This window comes from Hypomesus transpacificus, chromosome 22 (genome assembly GCF_021917145.1).
Source record: "Hypomesus transpacificus isolate Combined female chromosome 22, fHypTra1, whole genome shotgun sequence".
NCBI classification, from domain to species: Eukaryota; Metazoa; Chordata; class Actinopteri; order Osmeriformes; family Osmeridae; genus Hypomesus; species Hypomesus transpacificus.
The window spans coordinates 164,346-181,242 of record NC_061081.1 but is presented as its reverse complement, the minus strand read 5'-3'; the positions used below and the strand labels follow the sequence as shown (position 1 = coordinate 181,242).

Sequence of the window (16,897 nt, the reverse complement as noted above, 5' to 3'; positions counted from 1 at the left end):
AATTAGGGGCCTGTGCCCCAGTAGAGTGTTATGTCTAACAACGTCTCTGGACTGAAATCTGCTGATGGACTTGTTCCTCCCACTTGAGTTAGGAGAGTTGTTGTCTCAGGGGCTGAAGGCCCCCCAGATGTTAACTGTACCATGAAGAGGCTACATCTGCCAAGGCATGATAAGGGACAACAACTCCACCCCACCCGGCCCTGATGTCAGGACCTCCTGTACCCTTTCCTCTCGCCCCTTACTCCTCTCACTCTCTGTCATGCATGTATATGGAAAAGGCAAGAAAAAAAAAAGAAAAAAAAGAAAGATTTATTTCAGAACAAAAATTATACAGGTCAGAGTTAGTTTATATTGCTACTGTGCCTTGTTAAAAAAATCTAAAATCCAGTCGTATTTTAGGGGAATGAGGTGTGTTCTACAAGAAATAAATGGATCTGCAAGAAATAGGTGCTATAGGAGCACAGTTGTTGGTGACAAGATTTGTAATGATAGTAAATTGAGAAATAGAATGCTTGCAATATCCTGTTTACTGTTAAAAAGTAGGATGCGCCTCATCAGTGTTACAATTTCCTTGTGTGTTCAGTTTTGTTCTCTTTAAGATTTGGCTTTTGATGTGGTACTTTTTTTTACACAGTCTTGTCTGGATTACAAAAGCTACATTTTATGATTAACATTTATTTTATGAGACTTGAGTCCAGCTGCATAATGCTCACAGTGAGATGATGGACAGAGACAGTGCTGACTGAGATCTGGTGAGAATAAAAGGGAGGAGGGATAAACAGAGAGTAGGAATGGTGCAGAGAGAATATGTTTGTTGTTATGTATATGTTAAATATGTATATGTTATGTGTATGTTTTAACCATACTTCAATAGAACTCCGTAGACTGTTTATTCTATACAGTTTAACCCACGCAGAAAATTCACAACTGTAGGAACTCATTTTACAAACCCACTCTCATTCTCGAGGTGTGTTCTGCAGTAAATCAATGGATCTGTCAGAAATATGAGTTCTCTCTGAGTAATGACGTTGATGGTTTTAGCTACTTTACAGCGATTACAATGATTTTACGAGCAGATTAATAAATATGATGCTTAATATATAAAGTCCTGCTTGTTTTGTAAATACTTTTTATTTTACCTGCATCCATATATATGTAATAAAATCTCTCCAAAATTGTATTTGTGTGTGGAATTATGTTTACCTTGGTCCATGCCATAAAACAATATACCACACAAAAAAAATTTTTATTGAAAATGTTTAAGAAAAATGGTGTTCAGGCTTGCTTACTGTGTCACACTGCCCTCTTGAGTTCAGTGCTGTCAAAGATATTTTCAAGACTAAACAGTCTGGACAGGACAACAGCTGTTGTCTGTTGGTTAACATTTATTACATGCTATCTTATCATGGTCAGACTTATAGAAAGCATGCATGATATTCTCAGACGCTATTCTCAGACATTCTACATCAGAGTTAGTCTTCCCCTCTCTGGGTCGTGAATAACAAATCAAACTCTAGGCTGGGAGATACCCTGCCCCCTCCTTGTATATGCTCAAAACTTAACTTGCTGGGTGAAGTTTTTGCTTGAAGTTTATCACACCTCATTGTGTAATTGACGTAATGTATTTGTAATGCTATTAAATATCATTTTCATGTCACTTTACTTTGACTATTATTGCTCTAACTGAACTCAATAACTACATCTCCAGTGTACTCAAAACATAATACGAATGCAATATTCAGTTGACCCCTCTTCTGTCAGACCAAGGGGCTTAGTTTTGGTTGTTTGGCCAATGTAAAAACCCCTCAAACTAAAGGTTACATACTGTGCTGACAAGCCAAGCCCTTACAAACTTGAGAAAAAAAACACATTAGAAAGTCGGAGGAAGTAGATGATCAGCACTCACACTCAGACGCTTGGCTGTTTGCACAAAGAGAGATGAGGTACTGAGACAAGCTCACAAAGAGAGATGAGGCACTGACACAACACTGACAGACAGCTACAGTGTGAGAGGAAGAACATTTTCAAACCTAAAGTTAGAAACCTTACATGATGTTGTAATTGTGAGACAAATGTGTGAAGATTCCAGAATAAATCAATGCAAACACAGATGAGATTGTAGCCGAAGTTGATTCTAAGAAGAAGAGGACCATCAATATGGATGATAACATTTATCAAAATGTTATCAAAGACTTCCTATCCCAGCACAAGAGAAGATCCATCTACTGCTCAGCTATCAGGTAATATTACATTACATGTTGTCATTTAGCAGATTCTAAATGACTATTCAATGTATCCTATGGTTTTTCAGGTAATATAGGCCCTTTTAGGCAGGTGAGCATATAGGCCTCTCGTTAATACAATATTTTCCAGTAGCTTGCTTTTAAATGCCTAGTGGGTATCGTAATTTACATACTCTTAATGCACACATATGTTTCTACCTTTATTTTAGACTTTTGAATTTGTTTTATATATTCCCTTAATGTTATTGTTTGTACAACATGTCATGTTTCCTATGATGTAATAATAATTCATGCTATGTGTGTGCTTGGTAATATGTTGGCACCTCACATTCTCCAGGAGAGTGCTCGATCGTCTCATTTCCGACCGGTCAGGGAAGAATTTCTAAAGTTCTCCTTTATTAATTCAATTTAATATATATTCAGCCTTGCTCACCCGTTGCTCTTCCAACTCAGTTTCTTGATAACAGTGCCACCTTTTCAGAAGTATTATCTACGTCTAAAGCTGCCAAAAACCCATACTGGAATGTTGGGCTCCTAAACATCAGATCTCTATCCACAAAGGCCGTTTTGATTAATGATCTGATGTCTGACTGCAGCCTGGACCTGATTGGTTTCACCGAAACCTGGCTAAAACCTGATGAATATTTCCCCCTGAATGAAGCTTCGCCTCCTGATTTTGCGAATTCACACATCCCTCGTGTTTCAAAGAAAGGTGGTGGTGTTGCTATGTTATATAAAGCTAGCTTCAACCTCAGCCTAAAATCTGTCAATACCTTTAAATCATTTGAGATAATTTGTATGAAACCACCAACTACTTTAAAAAGGACTAATTCTACTACTGTTGCCCCCCCTCCTTCGTTTTGTATAGTTACTCTATACCGGCCCCCTGGCCCATACTCCCTCTTCCTTGAGGAATTTGCTGATTTTAGTGCTGATCTTGTGACATACACTGACAATATCTTAATTATGGGTGATTTTAACATTCATGTCGATGACCCAAAAGATCCTCTAAGTAAGGCCTTTACTGCTCTTATGGATTCCACAGGTCTCACTCAGGTGGTTTCTAAACCTACCCATCTTCACTCGCATACATTGGATTTAGTTCTCACGCGGGGAATCAAGATTAGTGATGTCATTGTTCATACCCACAATCCTATATTATCAGACCACTGCCTGGTAACCTTTAAAATGGATCTCTGCCAGAGCCTTGGAGGCACCCAGAATATTTCTATTAGCCGCTGCTTAACCCCAAATACAGCTCTGGAACTGGCTAGTATTCTACCCGCTGCACTAGAAGCACTTGATGTCCCGAATAAATCATTAAATGCTAAAACAAGGGATCTGAATTTGGTTCTTCAGCAATCCCTAGATTCTGTTGCTCCACTCAAACCAAGGAAAAGAATAGACAAGAAACTGGCTCCATGGTATTCAGAGGAAACCCGCACTCTCAAGAGGTCCACTAGAAAATTAGAGCGTAAGTGGCGTACCACTAAATTGGAGGTTTTCCGCCTGGCCTGGAAGGACAGCCAAATAGAGTACAAGCAAGTCCTCATCAGGTCCAGATCAGAATATTTCTCTAAGTTGATTAGTAAGAACAAACACAACACTAAGTTCCTATTTCATACTGTTGCAAAACTCACTAAGAAAAGTACACTCTGTGTTAGTTCAGATCTCTCTCCCAATGATTTCTTAGATTTCTTTGACCAAAAAATCTATGCAATAAGGGACAAACTACAGACTAGTCCTGGAGGAGTGGCCATCAACACTGATTTTCCCTCTGTACCCAGCATTCTGCATGTTGAGACTCTCACTCACTTTAACCCTATTTCTATGGAAGCATTCATCAAGCTGATAGATTCCTCGAAACCCACTAGCTGCCTTCTCGATCCCCTCCCTGCCAAACTTTGTAGGGAACTTCTCCATATTATTGGACCGCCCATGCTTAGTATTATTAATGAATCTCTTGTAACTGGACAAGTCCCTGACGATTTCAAACAAGCTATTATCAAGCCCCTTCTTAAAAAACCAAACCTGGATCCAGGTTGTCTTAGCAATTACAGGCCCATTTCAAATTTGCCATCTCTCTCCAAAATTTTGGAAAAAGCTGTGGCAAAACAGCTCACTGAGCACCTCTCCTCAAATCAGCTCTATGAACCTCTCCAGTCTGGATTTCGTCTTCACCACAGCACTGAAACTGCATTAGCCAAGGTAGTCAATGATCTATTATTAGCCTCTGACGCGGGCTTTAGCTCTGTCCTTGTTCTTCTAGACCTAAGTGCAGCTTTTGACACTGTAGATCATGAGATTCTCCTGGAACGTATGGAGAACTATGTTGGGATTTCTGGTACTTCACTTCAGTGGTTCAGATCGTATCTATCTGATAGATCACAATATGTCCACTATGATGGTTGCTCATCCAGGAGCTCCATTGTAAAATACGGAGTACCACAGGGTTCAGTTTTAGGCCCTCTGTTATTTTCACTCTATATGTTGCCTTTAGGAAACATAATTAGAAGTTTTGGGGTAGATTTTCACTGCTATGCAGATGATACTCAGCTATACATGTCTATAAAGCCGGGAGAATTTCCACATGCTATGGAAACCTGTGTTTCCGGGTTGAAAACTTGGATGACTGCAAATTTCCTTCTTCTTAATTCGGATAAAACCGAGGTTCAAATTTTTGGTCCGAAAAAACACCGAAATAATTTATCCCATCTAACCTTAGACTTAGACGGCGTCAAAGTATCTCAAAGCCAGCTGGTAAAAAATCTGGGAGTCACAATGGACCCAGACCTTTCATTTGAGTACCATATTAAGCAAATCACCAGAACAGCATTTTTCCATCTACGTAATATTGCCAAAATACGAAAATTCCTCTCAAAGGATGATGCTGAAAAACTAATACATGCTTTTGTTACGTCCCGATTGGACTACTGCAATGTGTTGTTCTCTGGCCTCCCAATTACCTACCTAAAAAACTTACAGCGGGTGCAAAATGCTGCTGCTAGACTATTGACTAAAACTAGAAAGTTTGATCATATAACATCGACTCTTATCTCTTTACACTGGCTCCCTATCCAAGCCAGAGCTGATTTCAAAGTTCTACTACTAACTTACAAATCTCTGCATGGATTGGCACCACTGTACCTCTCCGGTCTCCTTGCACCCTATTGCCCCGCAAGGTCTCTAAGATCTCAAAATGCCGGCTATCTGGTAATACCCAAAGTTAAGAAAAAAACTGCTGGAGGTAGGGCGTTCTCATATAGAGCACCTCTTCTTTGGAACAAATTACCCATCTCAATTAAGGAAGCTGATACTGTCTCGACATTTAAAACTAGATTAAAAACGTTCTTGTTTAGTCAATTCTATGATTGTTAAAGGGAAGTATGTGTGTACTTTCTATGTAAACCTGGGATGTGTGCTTGCCTATGTGTGTATCACATGTAACTTTTAAATTTTAATTATAGCTTATGTTCACATTGCCCAGCTAGATGTTACAAATAAAGTAAACCTGTTACTGTATATTGTTAGTATTATTATTATTATAGTTCCGTTGCTGTATATTGTTACTGTTATAGTTTTTATTACTAGTTGGAGACAACGGGGGACTGGCTGTTTTCATCCTTATTCGTATAAGTATAACCTACTTTAGAGTTCTTTCCCCTGGAACAGATTTCATGTTCCAACTGAGGGGGGCTGTCGTTGTTTTGGTGTGTGGGGCTGCATCAAATACCCTTTTTGCTCTGTTAAATTGCTGCACTAGTCCACACTTGACCGGTGGGGATCTCATTCTATTTTGACTGTAACTGTTAGCTGCTCCTGGCATTCTCTAATCCCTGCTCTCCTCTCTGTCCCCCCCCCACACATTCCCTGTGGTGTGGGGGGTTTGAGCTGTCAGGACCTGCTTGGTCGTCGGTCTGCCAACGCTGAACCAGGTCGTCACCCGGAATCCAGTCTCCATGACGGCCAACAGCGAGTTTCCCGGTCCCATCCAACGTCTATAAAGCCGAACAATGGATTTTGGTGTTTCAAAACCCATTGACACTGTATGACTATGTTTAGCTTGTGTTCTGCTCCTCTCTCTTACCAACCGTCTCTGGAGGAGGGGATCCCTCTCTGAATTGCTCCTCCCAAGGTTTCTTCCATTTTTTCTCCCGGTGGGAGTTTTTCTGGGAGTTTTTCCTTGTCTTCCTTGAGGGTTTAGGTTGGTTGAGGGGCAGTTCTATGGGCGCATGTGAAGCCCTCTGTGACATGCTTGCGTGTAAAAAGGGCTATACAAATAAATTTGATTTGATTTGATTTGATTTGATTTGGCCCAAATGGATGATCTGATTTTTTGCTTCCCTCTGGCAAATTAGTGTCAAACACAAGTGTTTGCCTCCCCTCTTTTGCTCTCTTAAATCGTATTGTATTGCCATCTGGTATGAAATGAAATGTGCTATATGAATAAAGTTTGATTTGATTTGACATCAAATGGGCTGATGTTTTGAAGTAAGGGTTGAATTCTGGCTCGGACCATTTCTGCATGTCTTCCCCTCTCTTTCTCTTCTATGTGCCCTATATTTTGTTCATCTATCCAAAAATATGTCTTCAAAAAAAAAAATTTTCTACATGATAGATGTGCCATTTTACACTTCCTTCAAACAGTTAGTTCTGTGTTTTATAAATCCACTGGCAGCACGTTTTACCACAACTTGAGGAAGTGTCACCTCTAATAAAAGACTGTTTGTACTGCTGAGCAGCACATTTATCATGAAAGGGCGAGGTTGCTTCCCGTGTTTTAGTTACATATATTTTTTGTCTTAAATAAAATGACGCTAAAGTGCTCTCTGCACTGGGAGAACACTGACAGATTAACCCAAATCTCAATACGATTATGGGTGTTTATATAGGGTAGCAATTCATTAGCTATGACAACAGTTTATATATGTTTTACATTTTATTAATTCTACATAACGATATCATAATAGTAATGATCGTACATGCTGAGGCCAAACTTATAATGAAACCCTGTGATTCAGTCTCTCAGCAGAGAGGGAGGAGCCCCTCCAGGCTGTTGGTTAACATTTATATATAAAATATTATATATTCAACAGCAATATATTTCAGTTTTATGAAATTCGAGACACAAATATTTCAGATCTTTCATATTCAAATTCAGATACTTTTGTCAGCTTTCTAGCTCCGTAAATCCGTTGCTTTGCATCCTCCGACGGATGGTCTGGTGGCCGACAACAGCTCCGCTATGTCCTTTATTTTTAAACCATTTAATAAATAGTTTTTTTAATAAATAATATTTGTGTCTCGAATTTCATAAAACTGAAATATATTGCTGTTGAATATATAATATCTGAATTATTTGTATGCCAAATTTAATACAACTGAATTATTTTGATCCAAAAATAAAACATTCTAAAATTCAGATTGCATGAATTCAGATTCTTGAAATTCAGATTGCGGAAATTCAAATTCAGATTGCGGAAATTCAGATTTTGTCTGAACCGGGCCAAAGGTGAAACAGCTTGCTTTCACAGGAAAAAGTAGACCATTTAATAAATAGTTTTCGATGGACTCGAACGGGATGTGGATGGTTGGTCGTCCCCGTCCCATTTGAGGCTCCACAGCATCCAGCCGTTCCAGGACTGAAGAGAGGTTTACTATGGCAACCTCATTAATGTGTACGTCTGTGACGGCAGAGTATGCAGCCAAGCTCTCTGTGACTTGTTCTACTCGGTCACGGGCATCAGACTCAGATATATTATTAGTTTCTACCAGCTCAGCTAATTCTATCAGTGTCTGCACAATTTGAGGGAGCGCCATGATCTGTGATGCGTCCTCTAAAGACCCAGCAATTCAATCAATTTCCCGGCACATTTGTCATGTAATGCAATGCGTATGTGCACACCGCCCCCTACCGAACAAGATGGGTAGCTCGGTCAGCAGGGAGCTGAAGAAGAGCGGCTACTGACGTCACTCTACTGCGCCGCTCAGAATGCATTTTCGTTTTCGAATTATGGGCAGTTCTTTGCGGGCAGAACATGAAAATGAAAATGCAATGTCCGCTCAGTACTAATCAGTACTAATTTGATTTATGAGTCAAATAATGCAGCCACATTCTTAAAATGAAAATGCATTTCTGGAAATACATTTGAATTTGAATTGTGGTCACGATTTTGCAGCCACGTTCTTAAAATGAAAATGCATTTCTGGAAATGCATTTGAATTTGAATTGTGGTCACGATTTTGCAGCCACGTTCTTGAAAATGAAAATGCAATTCTGGAAATGCATTTGAATTTGAATTGTGGTCACGATTTTGCAGCCACGTTCTTAAAATGAAAATGCATTTCTGGAAATGCATTTTCATTTTCAAATTTTACATTTCAAATTGAATTTTGGTATCTATTTGCTGGGGCATATTTTGAAAATTAAATTTCAAATGTCTTTTTCGTTTTCATTTTAATTAAGGGAAAGAATGAGCAGTCTTAAAGAAGAAAATGAAAATGCAAATAGGATGATTGAATACTAATTTGATTTATGAGTCAAATAATGCAGCCACATTCTTAAAATGAAAATGCATTTCTGGAAATGCATTTTCATTTGAATTTTGGTCACGATTTGCTTCCATAGATTTGGTCCAAGTTCAAAAAGCTGTAATTCAGTCATATTTTGACATATCAAGGTGAAATTGTTATGGTTCTTCAGAGGCATGTCACCTTAAAGTCTATTAGGTTTGAAAACCCATCATTCAAAATGACATTTGATTTAGTGACACAAACATATTGAGGCAATGTGGACATTTATATAAATACACCCCTTTCAGCCATTTTGTATTTTATTTTACTTATTGCTATAAGTAACGTTTTTAAATATGTCAATGATACATATTTGTACAAAATCTCAAGTTAATTTGACCTTTGGTTCAAGAGAAGAGGTATTTTGAAGGTTCTCCCAAATTTTCACTGTACAGGAAAATAAATCAGGCGGATCTTATGGTTCCTTGAGGCTTTTTTGTTAGCCATGAGAAACAAGGCATGCACACCAAGTTTCAGAAGAATTGGAGCAATGGGGGTGGATCACTTTGAAAATCGGACTTTTGGGCGTTTCCTGTGGCGCCCCCTATGGTCTGATGTGGGCCAGTCTGTGTTTGGGCCGTAGTTGTGGCATGTTGTATCAATATGCCAAATTTCAAAACTTTTTACCAATGTGTTCATGAGATAAATTAGTAGAATAATAATAATAATACCAACAAACACAATAAGGTCCTCCTGACGGAGGAACCCTAAAAATCACCAAAACTGACTATTTTCCATTTCATGCACCTTGATGAAGAAAACAGGACACTCAAACCTAAACCAACCCCCATAATAAATGTTTTTCTCTATTCTCACTATTACTGTCTGGTCTTGTACCTGTCAAATTAGGCCTGTTTCTCACAGACTGCATTATTTTTGGCACTGCATGGTATATCATTCCAGGACATTAATGGTTTTCTTGCAAGGAAGTAAATCTGGGCGCAATCTTCCCCTTCGTTGTGTGCGTCATTTGGCTCCCCGTCTGCCCAGAATCTGCCGACCACACACAGAGAAAATTCCTCTCATTCATTATCCTCATAATCATATGATTTACAGAATGAACATTTTACTAAAGTCAAATCAGCACTTTATTCAACTGTCTTACTTTGGTGATACATTGGTCAGTGATTTGTCCACCCAGGTCCAGGTTCCCTCTGTATCTTTGTCAGTCAGACCAATCCAGACTGTTGTCCCAAAACTAAGGTGAAAACTCTAGGGTGCAAGACAAACAATACTATCAATTATTATAATTGCCCAGATAATACAATCATGTAACATGGTCAGACCAAATGACTTCAAGAATCAGAGGTAAGCTAACAAGCCCTAATTTCTATTCAGTCCCAGAGTTGAAACTCCAGTACTTGTTCTCCTTTGTCATTTCTGACCACCTTTCCCACGCATGTCTGCATTGAAAAATATATAACCAGAGAAGACCTGTTTCCAAGGATGGACTAAGTCTGGCTATAGCTGTTATTATCTCTCTACTGAGAATAGAACCTGGAAGGAGAGCAGACAGGACTGTCTAAACAGAGGAGCAGACCTGGTGGTTATAGGCAGCAGAGAGGAACAGGTGTGTGTGTGTGTGTGTGTGTGTGTGTGTGTGTGTGTGTGTTTGTGTGTGTGTGTGTGTGTGTGTGTGTGTGTGTGTGTGTGTGTGAACACATGATTCATGTTTAATTGTCTATTGTTACTCTCACCTGTTCCTCTCGGCTGTTTATGACCACCAGGTCTGCTCCTCTGTTCAGACAGTCCTGTCTGCTCTCCTTCCAGGTTCTCTTCTCAGTGGAGATATAGTAACAACTGGTGCCAAACTTCAACCATCCTTGTGGACAAGTTTTAACAATACCTTGGGAAAACAGATGACATGGAATAGAACAAATAGGAACAAACCAGTTAAATGTTTCAACTCCTAAATTTATTTTAAATAAAACTAATATCAGCTTCTTCTTTTTTTACCTCTGATTCTTTCAGTCAGCTGGTCAGATGTTTACTTCAACTGGTCTCTCTCTGCAATCAGGGTCTTGTAATTGTTTTCCAGCTGGTCTCTCTCCCTTTCTAGTGTGTCTCTGTCTGCAGTCAGGTTGATGTACCTGGTCTCTAACTGGTCTCTCTCTGCAGTCAGGGTGTTGTAATTGGTCTCTAGCTGGTCTCTCTCTGCAGTCAGGGTGTTGTAACTGGTCTCTAGCTTGTCTCTATCTGCAGTCAGGGTGTTGTAACTGGTCTATAGCTGGTCTCTCTCTGCAGTCAGGGTGTTGTAATTGGTCTCTAGCTGGTCTCTCTCTGCAGTCAGGTTGATGTACCTGGTCTCTAGCTGGTCTCTGTCTGCAGTCAGGGTGTTGTAACTGGTCTCTAGCTGGTCTCTCTTTGCAGTCAAATTGCTGTATTGGAGCTGTTGGTCTGTCATCCTAGTGTAATATTGTGTCCTATTATAACCCTGCTCTCTGTCCCACTGTACTTTCTTCCTCTTTTCTCTCACACTTCCAGTAACGCTAAATCAGCGTTCCAACACACTCACTGTGGATGATGAGCTAGGCTAGGCAAATTCAAAGACACAAAAGTAAAACTGTGCTTCCGGTCACCCAGCAGTCGTCACATTTCACCAAGAAACCATCAGTCAGTCATCAACCTCACCATCTGTATATTTCAAAGTCCAAAATTAACATGCATTGCTGTAATAAGTCTGTAGTTTGAACCTGTGCAGTGAGATCTGCAAGGACTAAAGAGCCTTCTGGACCTGAAGGAGGAGGCCCTCAGCATACAGTATATTCTGTACGGCCGTGGCCAAAAGTATTGGGAGCAACACACATTTTGTGTTTGCAAAGCTTGCTGGACCTAAGCATAAAATGACTGCTAGCATAATTTCAGTAAATCATATCATCAGCACAGAGGAAAGTGTGAACTAGTTCTAGCCAGGTGAATTCACTCTATCATTCTGATTGGATTATAAGAGCAGATCGACTGCTGTAAAAGAGGGGACTATTTGCATATATAGAAAATGTTCTCCCCAAAAATGCTTTAAAAAATATGAAATGTTCCTTATTGTATTCCAATATTCTATAGAAACATGTAAAAACATTTTCCTCAAATACTGAACCAGCAAACTTAGCAAAACACAACATTTGTCATTTGCCAAACCTTATGGCCACGACTGTACATCACTACATCTTCTGATTAAACCTGGTGCTGGAAACATTCCTCAGAGATTTTGGTCCATCATGATGTGATAATGTGGTGGAATTTCTATGATTAAATGTCTGAGGTCAGAAGAATTTGTCTTTATTGGTTTAATCTTGAAATCAAGGAACAGTTCTAAAACTGTACCATAAATGATGTTTGGAGTGGAAAGGCTCTCTAAAAATGTAATGATCTGAGCACTCTTTTATACAGTAATTCCAGACAGTTACATCATTAGTTCAATAGTTCATGTCTGTCAAAAAAATAACTCTTCAATAAACAAGAAAGTAAAAAAGGAAACAGGTTGCAGAACTAATACAGATGCTCAATATTAAAAACATAGCTTGAGACAAGAAAGAAGAAAATCCCTGGAGTATGGGCAAAACAACCAGGGTTAACCAGTCAAATTTGTTAGATGTTTGTCAGCAAACGGAAACTTAAGCAATACTGTCTTAGGCCAAAATGTTATGCTAGCTTTACAGAAGTTAAAATCTCAGCAAAAATTGTTCTTGGTTTCCTACTGTTGCTGAAAAGTTACAGAAATTTACCAGCAGGACGGTTTACCACAATTTGTATTGCCTAAAAAATACTTCCTGCTCCTGAGCAGCAAATATATCAGGAAAAGGGAAGGGTGGTTTCAGTGTTAAATTGTTTTCAAGAAAATGACGAATGCTCCCCGTCAGCTGTTGTGGTATTCTGCACTGGGAGAACACTGACAGACGGTTCTAGATCTTTCTATGATTATGTGTGTTTGATGTGGTGTAGCAATACATCAGTATGAATGTCAAACTTTATATATATTTTAATTTTGATTAATTCTACACAATTATATCATGATAATAATGATCTTACATGCTCAGACCAATACTTTGAATGAAACCCTGTGATTCAGTCTCTCAGCAGAGGGGGAGGAGCCCCTCCACACTGTAAAAAAAAAAAAAAACAGTGTAAAAAACAGGAACAATCTGTAAACTGGGACACCAGATTACACCCATTAAAGTATGGTAAAAATAAAAAATTAACATTACTTAACCGTAAAATAATTGTAATTTTCCAGTTCCAAATGTACAAAATATATCTGTAATATTACATTACAGGCTGTTCTTTGCCGGTAAATATGAATTTTATTAATTGAACTTCTCTGTAAAAAATAAAACTGCATTTTCAATAAATACAAAAATTCAATAAAGCTAAAATAAGATATATTATAATACGGGTGGATGAAATCAAGCCCCAAGAGGCCGTGTTTTGCTCTGATTTTAGAACAGGTAAGGGGAGTTGTTAGGCACGACGCGAAGCGGAGTGGTGTAGCTTTGCTCTGAAGGGGCTTATTTTATAAAACAATTGGGTTCTATCGATTTATTTAGCTTTTTCTGATTGGACTAGAGACATTCCATGAGTTGAAATATCCCAGGACATCCCAACTCTGACTTTTCACAGCTAATAATAAATCACTCCGCGATGAAACATTCGCGTTGATACAAATAAGTAACCATAACAACAGTTAAAATCCTAAATTTACAGTTTACCATTGTCTTTCTATCCATAGTTCTTGTCATTCAGAAATACAGAAAAAAACACGTATAATTTACAGAAAAAGTACTGTAACTTAATCTTTTTTTTTTTACAGTGCAGAGCTGCTGTAGTGTGTCTGGGTCTGCTGTGTGTTCTCCTGCTGGCTGGGATCACTGGACTGGGCCTCCACTGTGAGTAGGATGGGTTTCTACCTACACTTTTTCAGTACTGGTGAACCATAAATAGAACTAGACCTTTTTTATGTCACTGTAATGATACTGTAATTCTGTAATTCTCTTTGGACAGGAGGCTGTTGCCTAATAGGACATGGTTCCTGTTCATTAAATCCTCTGTTTCTCCTTTTCAGATCAAGGGTTCAGAGGTCAATCTCATGCTGAGGTGAGAGACCAACAGCTCCAATACAGTAACTTGACTGCTGACAGAGACCAGCTAGAAAGGGAGAGAGACCGGCTAGAAAACATTTATAACACCCTGACTGCAGAGAGAGACCAGCTAGAGACCAGTTAAAACACCCTGACTGCAGAGAGAGACCAGCACGAGCCCAGTTACAACACCCTGACTGCAGAGAGAGACCAGCTAGAGAGCAGTTACAACACCCTGACTGCAGAGAGAAACCGGCTAAAGACCAGTTACAACAACCTGACTGCAGAGAAAGACCAGCTAGAGACCAGTTACAACACCCTGACCGCAGAGAGAGACCAGCTAAAGACCAGTTACAACACCCTGACTGCAGACAGACACCAGCTAGAGACCAGTTACAACAACCTGACTGCAGAGAGAGACCAGCTAGAGACCAGTTACAACACCCTGACCGCAGAGAGAGACCAGCTAAAGACCAGTTACAACACCCTGACTGCAGAGAGAGACCGGCTAGAGACCAGTTACAACACCCTGACTGCAGAGAGAGACCAGCTAGAGACCAGTTACAACACCCTGACCGCAGAGAGAGACCAGCTAGAGACCAGTTACAACAACCTGACTGCAGAGAGAGACCAGCTAGAGACCAGTTACAACAACCTGACTGCAGAGAGAGACCAGCTAGAAAACAATAATAACACCCTGATTGCAGAGAGAGACCAGTTGAAGCAAAAATCTGACCAGCTGACTGAAAGAATCAGAGGTGAGCTTACATAAATTGTGTCATTAATCAGTGTTGTGATTTATGACACAAGTCATTTAGTATGTTCTTCCCAAATATCTAGTTCTAGAAAGTCCATGTCCACAAGGATGGTGGAGGTTTAGCTCCAGCTGTTATCATATCTCCACTGAGGCTAAATCCTGGGCTGAGAGCAGACAGGACTGTAAGAGCAAAGGAGCTGACTTGGTGGTCATAGACAGCAGAGAGGAACAGGTGAGAGCCAACCATTTCAATTGATGTGATTACCTTGACAACTCTGAGCCCAACACTGAATCATGTAATTATCTACTTTGTGCACTAGAACTTTCTTCAAAATTTTGGAAAACGAGTCTGGATTGGTTTGACTGATGGTGAGAAGGAAGGCACCTGGACCTGGGTTGATGGAAAACTGATCAATCCATCAGTAACGTAAGACAACAAAACGTTCAAAATGTACATTCCATAAATCATATGATTATGAGGATGAGTGAGTGGAATTTTCTCTGTGTGTGGTTGGCAGATTCTGGGCAGACGGGGAGCCAAATGACTCTCACCAGAAAGGGGAAGATTGCGCCGAGTTTCGCTTCCCTCCAACAAAACCATTAATGTCCTGGAATGATCTACCATGCAGTTTAAAATTTCATGCAGTCTGTGAGATATAGGACTCAATATGACCGTATAAGTCTGTCAATATTTTACTGTAAACGTCTGCAGATCAGTTGCTGAGAAAACAATTTATTATTGAGTTTAGGTTTGAGTGTCCTGTTTTCTTCATCAAGGTGCATGAAATTGAAAATAAAAAATTTAAAAATGTAAGACACAGAAACGCATAATATTTTGTATGTTTTGGTGATATGTAGATTTCGATTTGTCATTTTTACATTTATATTTTGGCCTGCGAAACTATTACTTTGCAAATATTTGAGAACTTAAATTTTGTTACAGTAAGAATCATTTGATGCTGCTAACTCTGACAGGGAAAGTTCCATGTATGAAGCTTACTCTGGTTACTCATAACTGGGTCCCCTCAGTAAGAATCATTTGATGCTGGATATACAGAACAGAAATGACATGGCGGGTGCATTTCAGTAGCCTGGCTGCCAGCCCAACTTCTCCCCGCCCAAAAGAAATTTGTTCGGGAAATTGGGTCTGGAGGGTCTCGTATTGGGGACCAACTACAGAAAACCAGAATCTGGGCGAACCAATGAAATTGCCAGGGCGGGCTTTATACGATGATGGACAGATGATCAACAGTAACGTAATCACCCACGTCACAAAAGAGCGCTAAAGTTGAATTCGTTTTGAACAAACATGGCTACCGCTGGAGATCTGGGATGTTGTGATTCTGCCATCGAGTCTGTTTTAGAAGACATCGACAGCGCATTAATTTTGAAAGAGGAACAGAGAGACGCAATCAAGGCATTTGTCGATGGAAAATATGTTTTTGCCGTCCTTCCTACGGGATTCGGTAAAAGTTTTAATTTATCAGCTGGCCCCGATGGAGTTGTAATCCTAAACGGAGAACTTCGTATATGCATTGCCCTTTATTGTTTTGCTCAAAAAGGTTGACCGTGTGAACAAGTACTCTCCCTACCCTTAAATTAATTTTACAACACCGGCAAAAATCGTTTGTATTCATTCTTCAAGCATACTTCAAGTCTGCTTGTAGTTTAGTTCTGTTGACAACAACTATGCGGTGCTTAACATAGGTCACATACTCTGTTGCTCTGTTTGGTTGTAGATCTATCCAATTGAGCGAAGAGGCATTTGTTTTCCAGGCTCGTTTGAAACACGCCCTGTAGTCAAAGCCCAATGGAGAGTTCTCAGACTCATATTCTGACTAGAATTATGAGTATGACAACGTCAGGCTAGCATTTCAGGGCAGGGCTGTAGAAATGATCTTCGAAGCGACTTCAACCAAAAATCTTCGAACTCGATCAAATTCCAGAACCCTGCTTTCTTGCCTTTTTCTAGATCTGTGTGTTTGGTCACCCAGTATTTAAATTGTTAGTTTAAAGGTGTTTTGCTCCTGTTTCTGTAAAATTGCTTAACTACTGAACCAACTTCCGGATATACTGAAATGCCTTCCGGATATAGTGAAAATGTTCACACACTCTTACATTCTCAAAGCTTCTTGCTCATCCTTATAAAACATGAGAGTCATATATGAGTTTGTGAATGTGTTTCACATGCGTCTATGCGAGCATTTCATATGTATGTGTAGCTATGTAAATGTTCAGTAGTAATGTGTGTA

General features: G+C 39.5%; 1 long non-coding RNA gene and 1 pseudogene across 1 annotated transcript; one reads left to right on the top strand and one right to left on the bottom strand.

Moving 5' to 3' along the window:
- Positions 1–166: 166 nt before the first annotated feature.
- On the top strand, positions 167–15,362 carry LOC124484322 (annotated as a pseudogene).
- Positions 9,498–11,202, bottom strand: LOC124484450. The gene is made up of 4 exons (XR_006957960.1): positions 10,773–11,202; positions 10,514–10,662; positions 9,922–10,028; positions 9,498–9,809 (listed from the first exon to the last, which is right to left on the bottom strand). It is a non-coding gene; the product is annotated as an uncharacterized LOC124484450 (long non-coding RNA).
- Positions 15,363–16,897: the final 1,535 nt, after the last annotated feature.